Genomic DNA, 12,232 nt, shown 5'->3' with positions numbered 1-12,232 from the left:
GTGTGTGTGTTATAAGGTGAGTCAGTAGCCAGTATAAATGATGGGATGGTGATTTCCGTGTGTATGGGTGTGATTATATAAGACTTGCGCATTAACACTAGTTTTCCGGGAGAATAGTTATTAAGGTGACTATTTGATAGTGTTCAAAAGTGATTCGGTTTCTTGATAGTTCTGTGATTTTAGCCATGTAAGCAATTTGGACTTACAGTCGTAGCTATTTAGTGCGTAGATCTTTAAATGTTTATTTGTTTTATTGTAAATACGAGCACTCATTGCCACATACTGACGGCTCGCGAATGTAGTCCTATGGAGTACCAGAGGACAGACAGTTTGGTTATTGCGCTTGCTACATGCTTTCGAGGATAAAGGAAGATGTCGGTGTCTACGTAAAATGGTACGAAGGATGTACAGCTGCCTAACAGACAGAACACTACATACCTCGTACAGTTGTGTTGTCGGATATCTGTACGGTTTTGACGTAGCAACCTTTAAGTACGGCACGCTGAGCGCGCTCCAACTTTAGCATAGCCGTTTTGCCAGCGGCCCCCCATACCGGAATACAGTAGGTGAGGAGTGATTGACACAGGGACGTATACGCCATCATTAAGGTCTTGAAATCAGCAGAGTTACGTAGTTGTTTAAAGACGAACATGAGTTTTCTAACACGGGAAGTCAAACAGTCGATATGAGTGTGCCAGTCTAATTTTTGATCGATCGTTACACCTAAGTATTTAATAGTGGAGGCTTGGGCGAGAGGGACGCAAAGACAGTTAGGTGAGGGAGACTGGCAAATATGGCTCTTTATGGTAAAGGGAGGTGGAGGTAGTGACGGGCTAGCGATTGCGAAAGGGATACATTTTGTTTTTTCTAGATTCAGAGTGAGCTGATTGGCTTTAAGCCATTGCATTACGGAATGTAGGCCTTTTTCTGCATGCATGCTCGTTTCAGCCCAATCAGATCCATGGAAGAGTAAGGCTGTGTCATCGGCGTAGGCAATACAAACATGATGATTGATGAGTAAGAAAACTGTCCATTCGAGATCGGGTTTATATTTAACTTTCGACTTATTTTCATTAAAATCTCCTTAATTTTATCTTTAACTCTCTTAGGTATTGCAAAGTAACCTTATCATGTACATATTAGTACACAACTATCCACAATATTAGTCTTCATCATTACTTACATAGTATAAAACAAAGTCGCTTCCCGCTGTTAGAGATCCCTATTATGTATGCTTATCTTTAAAACTCCGCAACGGATTTTGACGCGGTTTTTTAATAGATAGAGTTATTCAAGAGGAAGGTGTATTTATAATTTGTTAACGCGTGCAAAGCCGGGGCGGGTCGCTAGTTAATTTAATAAATTAATCGTATTAAATTATCTCCCGCTCGCCAACCCTGAGCGAGCTAATTTGTTTTCCGGTTCGGTAGCGGTAGCGCCCACAATTACGCGATTAGAATTATTTCCACTTTTTTTCCACCCCACTCTACCCTTCTTCCAATCGCCTCACACCAACCAGTTTGCCCCACGATACTTTGACAACTAAGGTTCATAATTTTTTTTTAACTGAAAGTTGAGATACTTACAATACAATACTCTTTATTGCCCTGAACCAGATATAAATATACAAGAATTGCTCGTTTTAAGGTTTAATATATCTATTTACTCCTCACCTGTATTATTGTCTCGCCTGGGTGTCTCGGGCAGGAGGGTCAGTTGAGCATGCCGGGGCGGCAGATGATGGAAGGAGTACACGCGTAATGGCTCCTCTACACCAAAAAATAGATACTGTATCTGTTTTGTGTCTACACCAAGGGGCAACGCCGGCCACTCCAAGGGACGCATTTATGCGTTAGAGGGAGCAAGTGATATTGCTATCTCATTCTACCGCATGGCTGCGTCCCTTGAAGTGGCCGGCGTTGGCCCATCGTGTAGAGGTGTAAGCCCGGTTACACGTCCTGTTTTGTCTGGACGGAGGTTGTTAGCCTACCGTAGCATTAGGGTTGCCAGATCGAAAGGCGCTATTATCGGGAAAAAATAACAATTTTTCGGGATACTGGGCCTTAAATCGGGAAAATGAACCATTCAAATTACATTAATTATATTAAAAACAACGATATTTTACATTATTGGCACTACGTCAGCTGCTCTGCCCAATCTCGCCACACGCGCCGGCGCGCGCGCTCACGCGGGTACGACGCGGGTCGCTGGTTCGCTCGACGACAGTTCAGAACTTGAAATTATTGTTTTATAACGTGATGCTGTTTTTCGGGACAATTTTCACTTTGTCGGGAATCGGGAACACATGCTAAAAATCGGGAGAATCCCGCCGAATCCCGACCATCTGGCAACCCTACGTAGCATACGGCTCTGACCGACGGCCTGGATCGTGCCAGCGCGTGCATTTGAGCAAGCCCGATGAGCCTCTCTATCCCTCCCTCTCTAGTGTGACCAACGCTTCTGATATGCGTCCTTGCAGCGGAACTGCTGGCTGGCGCAGTCACTATACGGATACCACACCTCGGACACTGGCGATCAAAGTATGAAACAAACGCGTTCCTACGCACACAGCTTAATAAGCTCGGGTAGGTGAACGCGTACCATGCTTGTGTGAGTGAGATAAGACATTGTAGGGTAACTGTGAGGTAACCGAGAGCGGGTCTCAGCGGGTGGGCGGCACTTTCAACGGGAGGCAGGGAGCGTCCATACTGTATGCTAGTACTCTTTATTATACTGTGCGGATACGGATACGGACCTTCGTATAACAGTTAGCTATGTAAGGGCTCGGAACAGCCCCTCAGTAATTTCTTGTGGAGGTTTCCGCCTATTGAACCTCCTTTTGATTAGCCTTCTTCCCGTTTGAGGCCATTTTGCTGGTGAATTGATTCTCGCCGTCACGTTCTGGGCCGCAGACTAGATTTTGCAGAATGTTTACTTAGGTATTCGATTTTTTTGGCGTTTGATGGAAACTAAATAACATTGCGAAAACTAAAGGGACTGATTACCTATCAGTCCACCGGACGACATCAGCCTGGGGGCTGTCCATAAATTACGTCATCTATTTTTGACGATTTTTGACCCCCCCCCTAAAATCATCCAAAAATCATGCTTCGAATGACCCCGTTTCCTCCTACGTCTTGCTACCATCATCCGATGTCCAGACCCCCCCACCCCTAATTTGAAATTACGTAATTTATGAATAGCCCCCTGTCAGTTAGAACAAAAAGTTGACAGTTCCAAACAATAGACATGCTGATATCGTCCGGCGGACTGATAATCAGGGGCCCCTTAAGTGTAAGTAAATAAACTAAATTACAACAAATATGTACTACAATTAAAAAAAAAAACAAAAAAAATTGCTTACCCGCAAATACGCAGTAATATATTTATGTATTTAGTTAGAAGATCGGGCAAAGTGGACACGAAGGAGTCGGAAGGCGGACCCCGCGTCCTCGCGCCCCGCGCGGGAGCACAGCTGGGATTGACGCCAGGATGATGATGATGATATTTATGTATTTAGTTGCTCGCGAAATGCCATTTGGATCATGAACATATGTGACGTTCCACGGTAAAAGGTACCTTATGGCCGCTGGCGCTTACGTCGCATAGCGCCGCAATAATATTGGAGCGGCGTTAATAATAGCGTAAGCGCCATCCGCCATAAGGTACCTTTACCCGTGGGACGGATATTATCGGAATCGGAACAAGGGTCCGAAGGCTAATTGCTTCAAAACTTTATCATCGTCAGCTACTCCTTGCATTGCAGGGCATAGCGAAATGTAGCATTCGATTCATACTAACGCACGGCGATAGAAAGTGACCTACGTACTATACGATCAAGTCTACAGTCTTGTTAAAAAGAAAGGCCACTAGAGTCTGTGCGGAAAGAGAAGAGTCGTAGAATGTATGGGATTATTGGGATTCCATACATTAAGGATGACTCACGTTAGACCGGGCCGTGTCCGGGCCGGAGCTTCCGGCGCTTACTTTTCTATGACAATGACAGGTGATCACGTGATGCTTTCTATAGAAAACGAAGCTCCGGAAGCTCCGGCCCGGACACGGCCCGGTCTAACGTGAGACATCCTTTACACGACTCTTCTCTTTCCGCACAGACTCTACTACCTAAATGACCTATCAACATCAATACATGTGCATTATAATAACTCAACGTTTACGGTTTTATTTTTATTTAGTGTTCCCGTGTGCACCCTATCATTTACTGCGTGCACCCTCTGTAATCTACTCTGTGTACTGGGTAATCGTCGATTTGCCATTTTTCCTACTTTTAAAGAGTGTCGCTTTTGTGCTCGGCGCTCGCGCTGATACGCTCGGGCAGAATTCGGCGCGCACGTGCGCAATTACCGCTCTTCAGTGTGCTTCGGCCTTTAGGATTCTTTTGGTGTGTTTTGGTATTCGTACAGCGTTTCGTGGTCGAAACTACTGCGCTGTAACCGCGAAAATCGAAGTTCGCAAATTGTGGGCATCTGTCTCTGTCTCTCTAATTACACCTTCATTGGAGTAAAAGAGGAAGATCCCCGCAATTTGCGAATTTCAGTTTTCGTGGTAGCCCCTCCGAGGAGCAGATTTTCGCGGATGATAACGCTTGGAGGTTTTTAAACGTAGGTATATAAGTAATTAGAACATTTACGGAAATGTTTTAATTAAGTACCTAAACTACCTAAATTAACTGCTTGCTTACACTTTGCGAACAGCCGTATTCGAACAATGAGATACTTACGTCAAATATATTAGATATTGAAACGATATTTCAATATTTAATATCTTATTTATTATAATATTTAATATCAATATCTAATATCTTATTGTTCGAATACGGCTGGAGTATCAAGTGCAGGTGTCTAGTGATTAGTAAAATCATCGTGTAAACGGGTTTAGTGCCAGTTGCACCATCCGCACTTGACAGACTGATCAACATCACCCGGCGCGCCGTGGCGGTTTACTATAAAACTTTCCATACAATAAAATAGCGAAGTCTTTTAACGATGACAAACAGCTTGGTGCAACCGACCCTTAATAATTTTCACCTACCCCGCTTTAATATTGCGTCAAAGTTTAAAAATAGCCTTCAATCAAACTCATCACTTACAATTAGACCATTTACCAACCAAATCAAATCATAACCACCAATAAAACCCCACTTCACCCAACTTTATGGCTGAGGTCATAATATAATTAGTGTACCGTATGTGTATTGACAATAGGCAACCTTATTGCGACGTGATAAGGTCTAAACATGGTCAGGGAAGAGTGTTGCTGTTGGTGTACCGTAACGAATGTTTGGCAAGGCTTGATTTACGATAACTACGCTGGAGAGCTCGAAAAAAGATAAGTGCAATGCTCTTATGTTGCCAAAAGAATCGGCAATGGATGCTCGGGCGCACAAGTGCTAACATAATGCCGGCTACACAAGTACATAGTATGTATGTCACATACGCTCATCGTGAAACCCCGAGACAGGCCGTACATATACTGGCGGCCTAGTCAAGGTGACAATCGCTTGCTCTTCGCCATCGAATCGCTTTGTTTCTCTCTATCACTCTTCCATATTAGTGTGACAGTGACAGTTGCGTTTCATTCGCTACGGAGCGTTAGCGATTAGCATGTCGTCTACGGGGCCTGCTCCCTTCTCTCCTTGCTCTTACTCGTCTCGCCCACCTCAGAATCGGACGGGTTTTTTCCGAGACTCTCAACGAGTATGAACAGCCGGCATAACATACCTAATCATCTTGAACTCCTCAAAGAAAAACCATATGGCAAATAAAACATTATAAATTGTTAAGTAATCTAGATTTGAAGTGATATGTATCTAGATTTAAGATCTCTAACATTGTGTCTCTAACATCTTAAAATACCTTTATTCTGTTCTAGTCTAGTCCACAGTCCACTATAGTCTGGTCCGTGTCAAGCTTGGCCCATTAAAAACTTATTAGAAATGATTGCTAGCGGTAAACGCTTTCGTTCAAGACAGTATTGGAGAGAAGTGCCGCTGAATTGGGCAAGCGAAACCTGCGAAACTCAAGTGGCTCACATATAGACCACACTCGTACATCTGGGCTAATGGCTACCTGCCTCTACTGCTCTGCGCTATTGGCCAAATAAATTAGACGAACTGTATTTCGCACAAATAATTTATGAACGCTAGTGTACAGTTTGTAAATTGTGTTTTTTTTTTCTTCTAAATACATATTTGAGTAGGTACTGTGTAATTGTTTGAAATATGCCCAATTGAGGGATATTGATATTAATATCCAATTGTTTCCGTCGACATAAGGTATATTTAAAAAAATAACATATATTATACAAGTAATAGAGATAATTCAGATAATACATAAGCATACATTTATAAAAATACATATACATAGGTATATACATACACATATGGGTATAAGAAATCAGATGATACTTAGAAAATAGAATAGCTATGAATTTGCCATTCTGCCAGCAAAGTACCTAACTAAGGATTTTTAAATGCGAATCTCTGGACACTGTCTACTTCATTTTAACTGGGAGACTTCCAAAGGCGTGCTACCTGAATGAATAATGAAATGGACGTGTAACCTGGTGTACCTACTACGCGTATGAGTAAACTGAAAATTGCTTTGTTTACAAATAAATTAGTCATAAAAAAGAGGCGACGCTATGACAAGTGGCTGAACTGCAGCCACTGGAGTATCTATTTCGCCACCGTGGCGTCGCCTGCGCAACGTCACAGGTGGCTCAAGTAGGCTACTAAGACTACATTGTTTCTGTGCGGATATCGATATTTGTTGTATCGATAGTTAAAAGAGGCGTCGCTGTGACAAGTGGCTGAACTGCAGCCACTGGAGTATCTATTTCGCCACCGTGGCGTCGCCTGCGCAACGTCACAGGTGGCTGAAGTAGCCTACTAAGAGTCTAAGACTATAACGATTGCCTGTGCCGATATCGATATTTGTTGTATCGATAGTTAAAAGACGCGTCGCTATGGCAAGTGGCTAAACTGGAGTCACTGCAGTACCTATTTCGCCACCGTGGCTACGCCTGTGCAACGTCATAGGTGGCTCAAGTAGGCTACTAAGACTTCAGTGTAGCTGTGTTGATATCGATATTTCTTGTATCGACAATACCTACTTATACCCTTATTAGTTATAAATAAATGCGAAAGTGCCTAACTCTGTCTGTCTGTTACCCTTTCACGCATAAACCGCTGAACCGCTTTAGATGAAATTCAGTACTCGACTTAAACAGTATGTTAAAGGGTTGTTTGTGAGAATAGCAGCGTTGCACCTCGAAAGATTGCACTCAAATCACACTCACTTTTGTCGATATAGGTATATCGATACGTAGGTACGTATTCGCAAGTTTCACAGCACTACACCTGCTTGGTTAGCATTGTTAGCAACTCCTTAAATGGCCCGGCATAACTCATTAGAGTCATTAGCTATTCGGTACTTATCTCATGTGTTCCTAATTGTATGTAGGAAAGGTATCGATATCGATATAAATATGTCTCTCATCACTACACCTGCTTGGTTAGCAACTCCTTAAGTGGCATAACCCATTCGTTATCTGATATACTTGTCTTGTCTGTTCCTAAGTGCAAGGATTATACGCACTCCACTTCGCTTAAGTATAGGCTTACGGTATATTTAGCATACAAAACATATACTTGTAAGAAGTATAGTAGATTTGATACATATACTTATAATACACTACACCACCACCATCCACAATACCATCCACCACACCACCGTTTCTCCTTGCACCATCTTTTAGTGTTTCTGTTTGGCCCTATGTTTGACTGGTAGAGAATAACTTTTGGCAAGTCCGCCATTTGTATAAACATATATCTTTGTGCAATACAATTTAGATAAATAAATAAATAATACAGGAGCTTCAACCCACAACCTTGTCAAAGTACAATAATGACTTCCTTGATCGGCTATAAAAAAATATATATAAATAAAATAACCGTGAAAATCAAAGTTCGCAAATTGCGGGCATCATTAAAAAGTCTATTCTTTTATTCCGTAGACTGAAATGACATTTCATAGTGTGAACATCATGTGTCATCTCATACTATGAAATGTCATTTTAGGCTATCGAATAAAAAAATAGACTTACGCCAAAGATCCCGCAATTTGCGAATTTCGATTTTCGCGGTAGACCCCTGAAACATGACTGAGAACTGAGATGGTGTTCCGTGCTTTGTAACTAAATTGTAACTAGCAAGTACGTACCTAATTATATGTATACCGTCAATCATAGTTGAATGGAGTTATTTGCACGAATGATGCATCGTGCAACGGAGTGCGTTTTAATAACGTTTCTACGATTTCAGATAATCGATCTTACGTAACGTGGGTATTGCTACTTGCGTGCTCAGAGCCCGTACCATGAGTCTCTGACAGTGTCAAAAGTAGTCAAAACTGACATACGCTATCGAGAACGTAATTTACATTCTATACATCTCGTTTGCACTATTAATACGCGAGTACGAGCGAGATGTATAGAAAGTAAATTACGTTCTCAACGGCATTTATGTCAGTGCCAAACTGATGGTAGCCGTATTATTTGTATCACTAAATCTAGTAACCACTAGCTATATTTCCTACAACAGAATGGTATAAGGTATTTACTCGTATAGTCGTGCTGCTGCCGTTTTGCTAAAGTTCATCACCATCAGTATCATGAGAGCAACCTCAAAATCGTACAGTCAAGTGTAAAAATATGGGTGTAAGTTATACAAAAATATGTCTCATAGTTCCTAATTCGCTGACATAAGAGCTATGGGACATATTTTTGAGTATGACCTGCACCTATATATATTACACTTATTGTACACTTGACTGTACCAATGAATTCCTATGCACCATGCATCGACATCTGATCTGAACATCTGAACACCACCCATGTATTTGGCTAGGTCGATGGAATTACATAATCAGCCGCAAAATTGCAAGGCCACTTTATAATAAATAAATCACTATCACTATTACATAGTATAGTATAAAACAAAGTCGCTTCCCGCTGTCTGTCTGTCTGTATGTATGCTTAAATCTAACTACGCAACGGATATTGATGCGGTTTTTTCAATAGATAGAGTGGTTCTAGAAGAAGGTTTATGTATAATTTGTTAACCCGTGCGAAGCCGGGGCGAGTCGCTAGTAGATAATAAACTAATTTTATTTCGGATTTGAATTCCTGAACATAGATCGTAGTACCTACATATGTATTGTTGTATTGCTAAAGTGTTAGCAATAATGCTATCACGTTCTAGACATAGACCGGCCTAGATTGAGATAAGCGCTAGCCAATTCTGAAGTGGTTTGTTTTCAGTTTCCAATTGAGATATCTAGCTTTAATATACTGAGCACAGATCTAGAATGACGCTTAAGCTAATTGAACTGTGCAAAAGGGAAGCCATCACATGGGTGCGAAAGAGGCAGACTATAAATGAAAAAACTTGACCAAATTTGAGCTTCATTCATAGCGGCCGTTAGCAGTCGCTTGATACGATGGGTGGTTATATCCTGGGTTACAAACAAATTATTTACGCAATCTCATATGGACGAAAATGGGGCAATGACCCTTTATCTTTGCAGAAATTAAATGTAAGTACATAAATAGTACTTACACTCTTCTCTTCTGGTTATCATTGAATGGTATAACGACCTAATCATGACATCACATCGATATCATCCATCCTCACAACTGTCCGACATCGTGGGAGCATGACCATCTCAATACATCCTTGTTTGTCCTCGCACTTGACTCTTACCTTACTTAACTATGCCTTTATCTACCCCTTAATACCAATACATACGGTTGAATATGCTTTAAATTTAGCGCAAAATTAAATTGGTATTTTTCCAGCCCTCCCAGAAAACAAAGATAGAAATGCGTATGAGTAAAAGTGAAACTGTCACTTGTTAATAGAAACTGCTTGGGAGCGTTTGAAAAAGGAATATTTATGATGGCAAAGCTAAGTTTGTAAAATGTACACGTTAATAGCTGAGATAATGAATAACTGTACGGTCGAGTGGGTAAGTGTTTGAGGTAAGTACTTGACTTGGACTTGACTTGTTATACAAGCTCCTTTTTAAGCTTCTGTCTGAAACTTAAAGAGTTTGAGTACATGATAGATAGATAGATAGATAGATAGATGATTTATTTCATGAAAGACAATTACATAATAAGTTTGCATTGATGTCAAAAATATAAGAATTTTTATCATGATCGTCAAAATAAAAAAAAAAATAAAAAATGAAAATAATAACAATACCTACTAATAAAATAAAATTATAGCTCCAATAAGGATTGTCAAACAATTAAAATAAGAGTAAGTAGGTAAATACTTACAAATCCAAAATATAAATTTACAATGTCAGAACTTACGAGAATACAAGAACAGAAAAAATAAAAACAATGAATAAAAGTCAATTAATTTCCAATTGGAACAGTCGTTAATAAGAGTAGGTATAAAATAATATCTCCCAATAAGAATCGTCAACACACAACATACAACACATGATGATACATGAGAACCGCGATTTGAAACAGGATTCTGAAACTACGATAAAATAATTATTTGATACGAGAAAACTAGCAGTTACCTACTCGAACTAAAAGCCACTTAGCCAGTGACATACCTAGCTGTTAACTTTAATAGAATAAGTTTGAAAGCAGAAAAAAGTTATGTAACGCAGGTGAAAATCGTGGGGGGGTCGCTATAGTTAGTAGCTGTATCTACCCATGTGAATATGCCCTATCGAGTATTGTAATGAGTATTATATAAGTACCTCCAAATCATAAACTTATAAATGGAAAGTGGCTCAACGAATAAATAATAGCACATTAGTGTTGTATTGCAGCCAAGAGGGGGTAGGAGTAGGGCTGCCTTGCTCTCTTTTAACATAGTCTAAGAGAGTCTGATTGTATGTACTTATATATTTATTAAACTAATTTAACTGTAAAGATTTAACGTAACTATAGAAGTATGTTAGCAAAGCCATATTGATGGATCACTCTATGTACACAGATTTGCCTGCCACGTCAAACAATTACTTGACTCCGTTTTAGCTTTTAAGGTTCGCACAAACCCTTAAGGCCAATGATCTTCATATTTTTAGGCACTTCATTTTGGGTCCGATTTAGATAACAACTGCTGTCTGAAAAGGTACTCTAATTCCGTAACTTCCGTTAGACTCTTCGCCTTCGGGTTGCGATTTGCGAAGCCATATTGGTGGATCACTTATGCTTTTCCAAATGAAGACATATCACGACAGTTCACGTTTAAAAGTATCGTGATCAGTTCAATTGTTTTAGTTATATGTTATATATCTTATAAATATCTCTATTTGTTAGGTTTTCAAAGAATGTACTTAAATGTATATAATTCTGACGCATAGTCTGATACGCTACTTTTGGTACCGACTATAATAATAACAGTAGTTCCAAAAGGTGATTTGATTTTTGTTGGACTCTTCGCCTATGGATCGCGAAGCCACATTGATGGATCACTCTATGTACACAGATTTGCCTGCCACGTCAAACAATCACTTGACTCCGTTTTAGCTTTTAAGAGGGGCGCCGGATTTGCGGAGTATCGCTTACAGGTTCAAATGGGCCGTTTTATGCGAGCCAATGTTGAGATTGCTGGCTTGTGTGCAATTTAATATAATCCCATTCTGAAAATAATGATTATGAATAGAAATACAAAAATGAAACTGTTTAGACGCTCTTTTTAGGGTTCCGTAGTCAACAGGAGCCCTTATGGTTTCGCCATGTCCGTCTGTCTGTCTGTCCGTCCGCGGCTTTGCTCCGTGATCGTTATTGCTAGAAAGCTGTTTGGCATGGAGGTAAGTATATAAATCAGTTATTCCGACAATGTCGTAAAATAACAAGACCGAAGTGATCCCATAAGTGTTCCGTGAACAAAGTTTTGTACGGAACACTAAAAATTAGAAAATATTTTTTTTTGTGATCGTATGATATATAGGGTTATTGCGCTAATTTCCGTCCATGCTCTAGTTTTCGTCCACTTGACATATTAGCAAATAATATTATTGATATTTAATTTGCTACTTACGAAACATCATTTTTATCTACCTACATAGATATATTGTTTGGATATTAAGGATTGCAATAAGTCCAAATTTGTGCAGCAATGTAGGTTTATTTATATTGAAATTTCGCCAAGTGGACGAAAACTAGAGCTGGACAAAAA

Source organism: Cydia amplana, chromosome 20, assembly GCF_948474715.1.
Source record: "Cydia amplana chromosome 20, ilCydAmpl1.1, whole genome shotgun sequence".
Taxonomy (NCBI): Eukaryota; Metazoa; Arthropoda; class Insecta; order Lepidoptera; family Tortricidae; genus Cydia; species Cydia amplana.
This window is presented reverse-complemented; position numbering follows the sequence as displayed.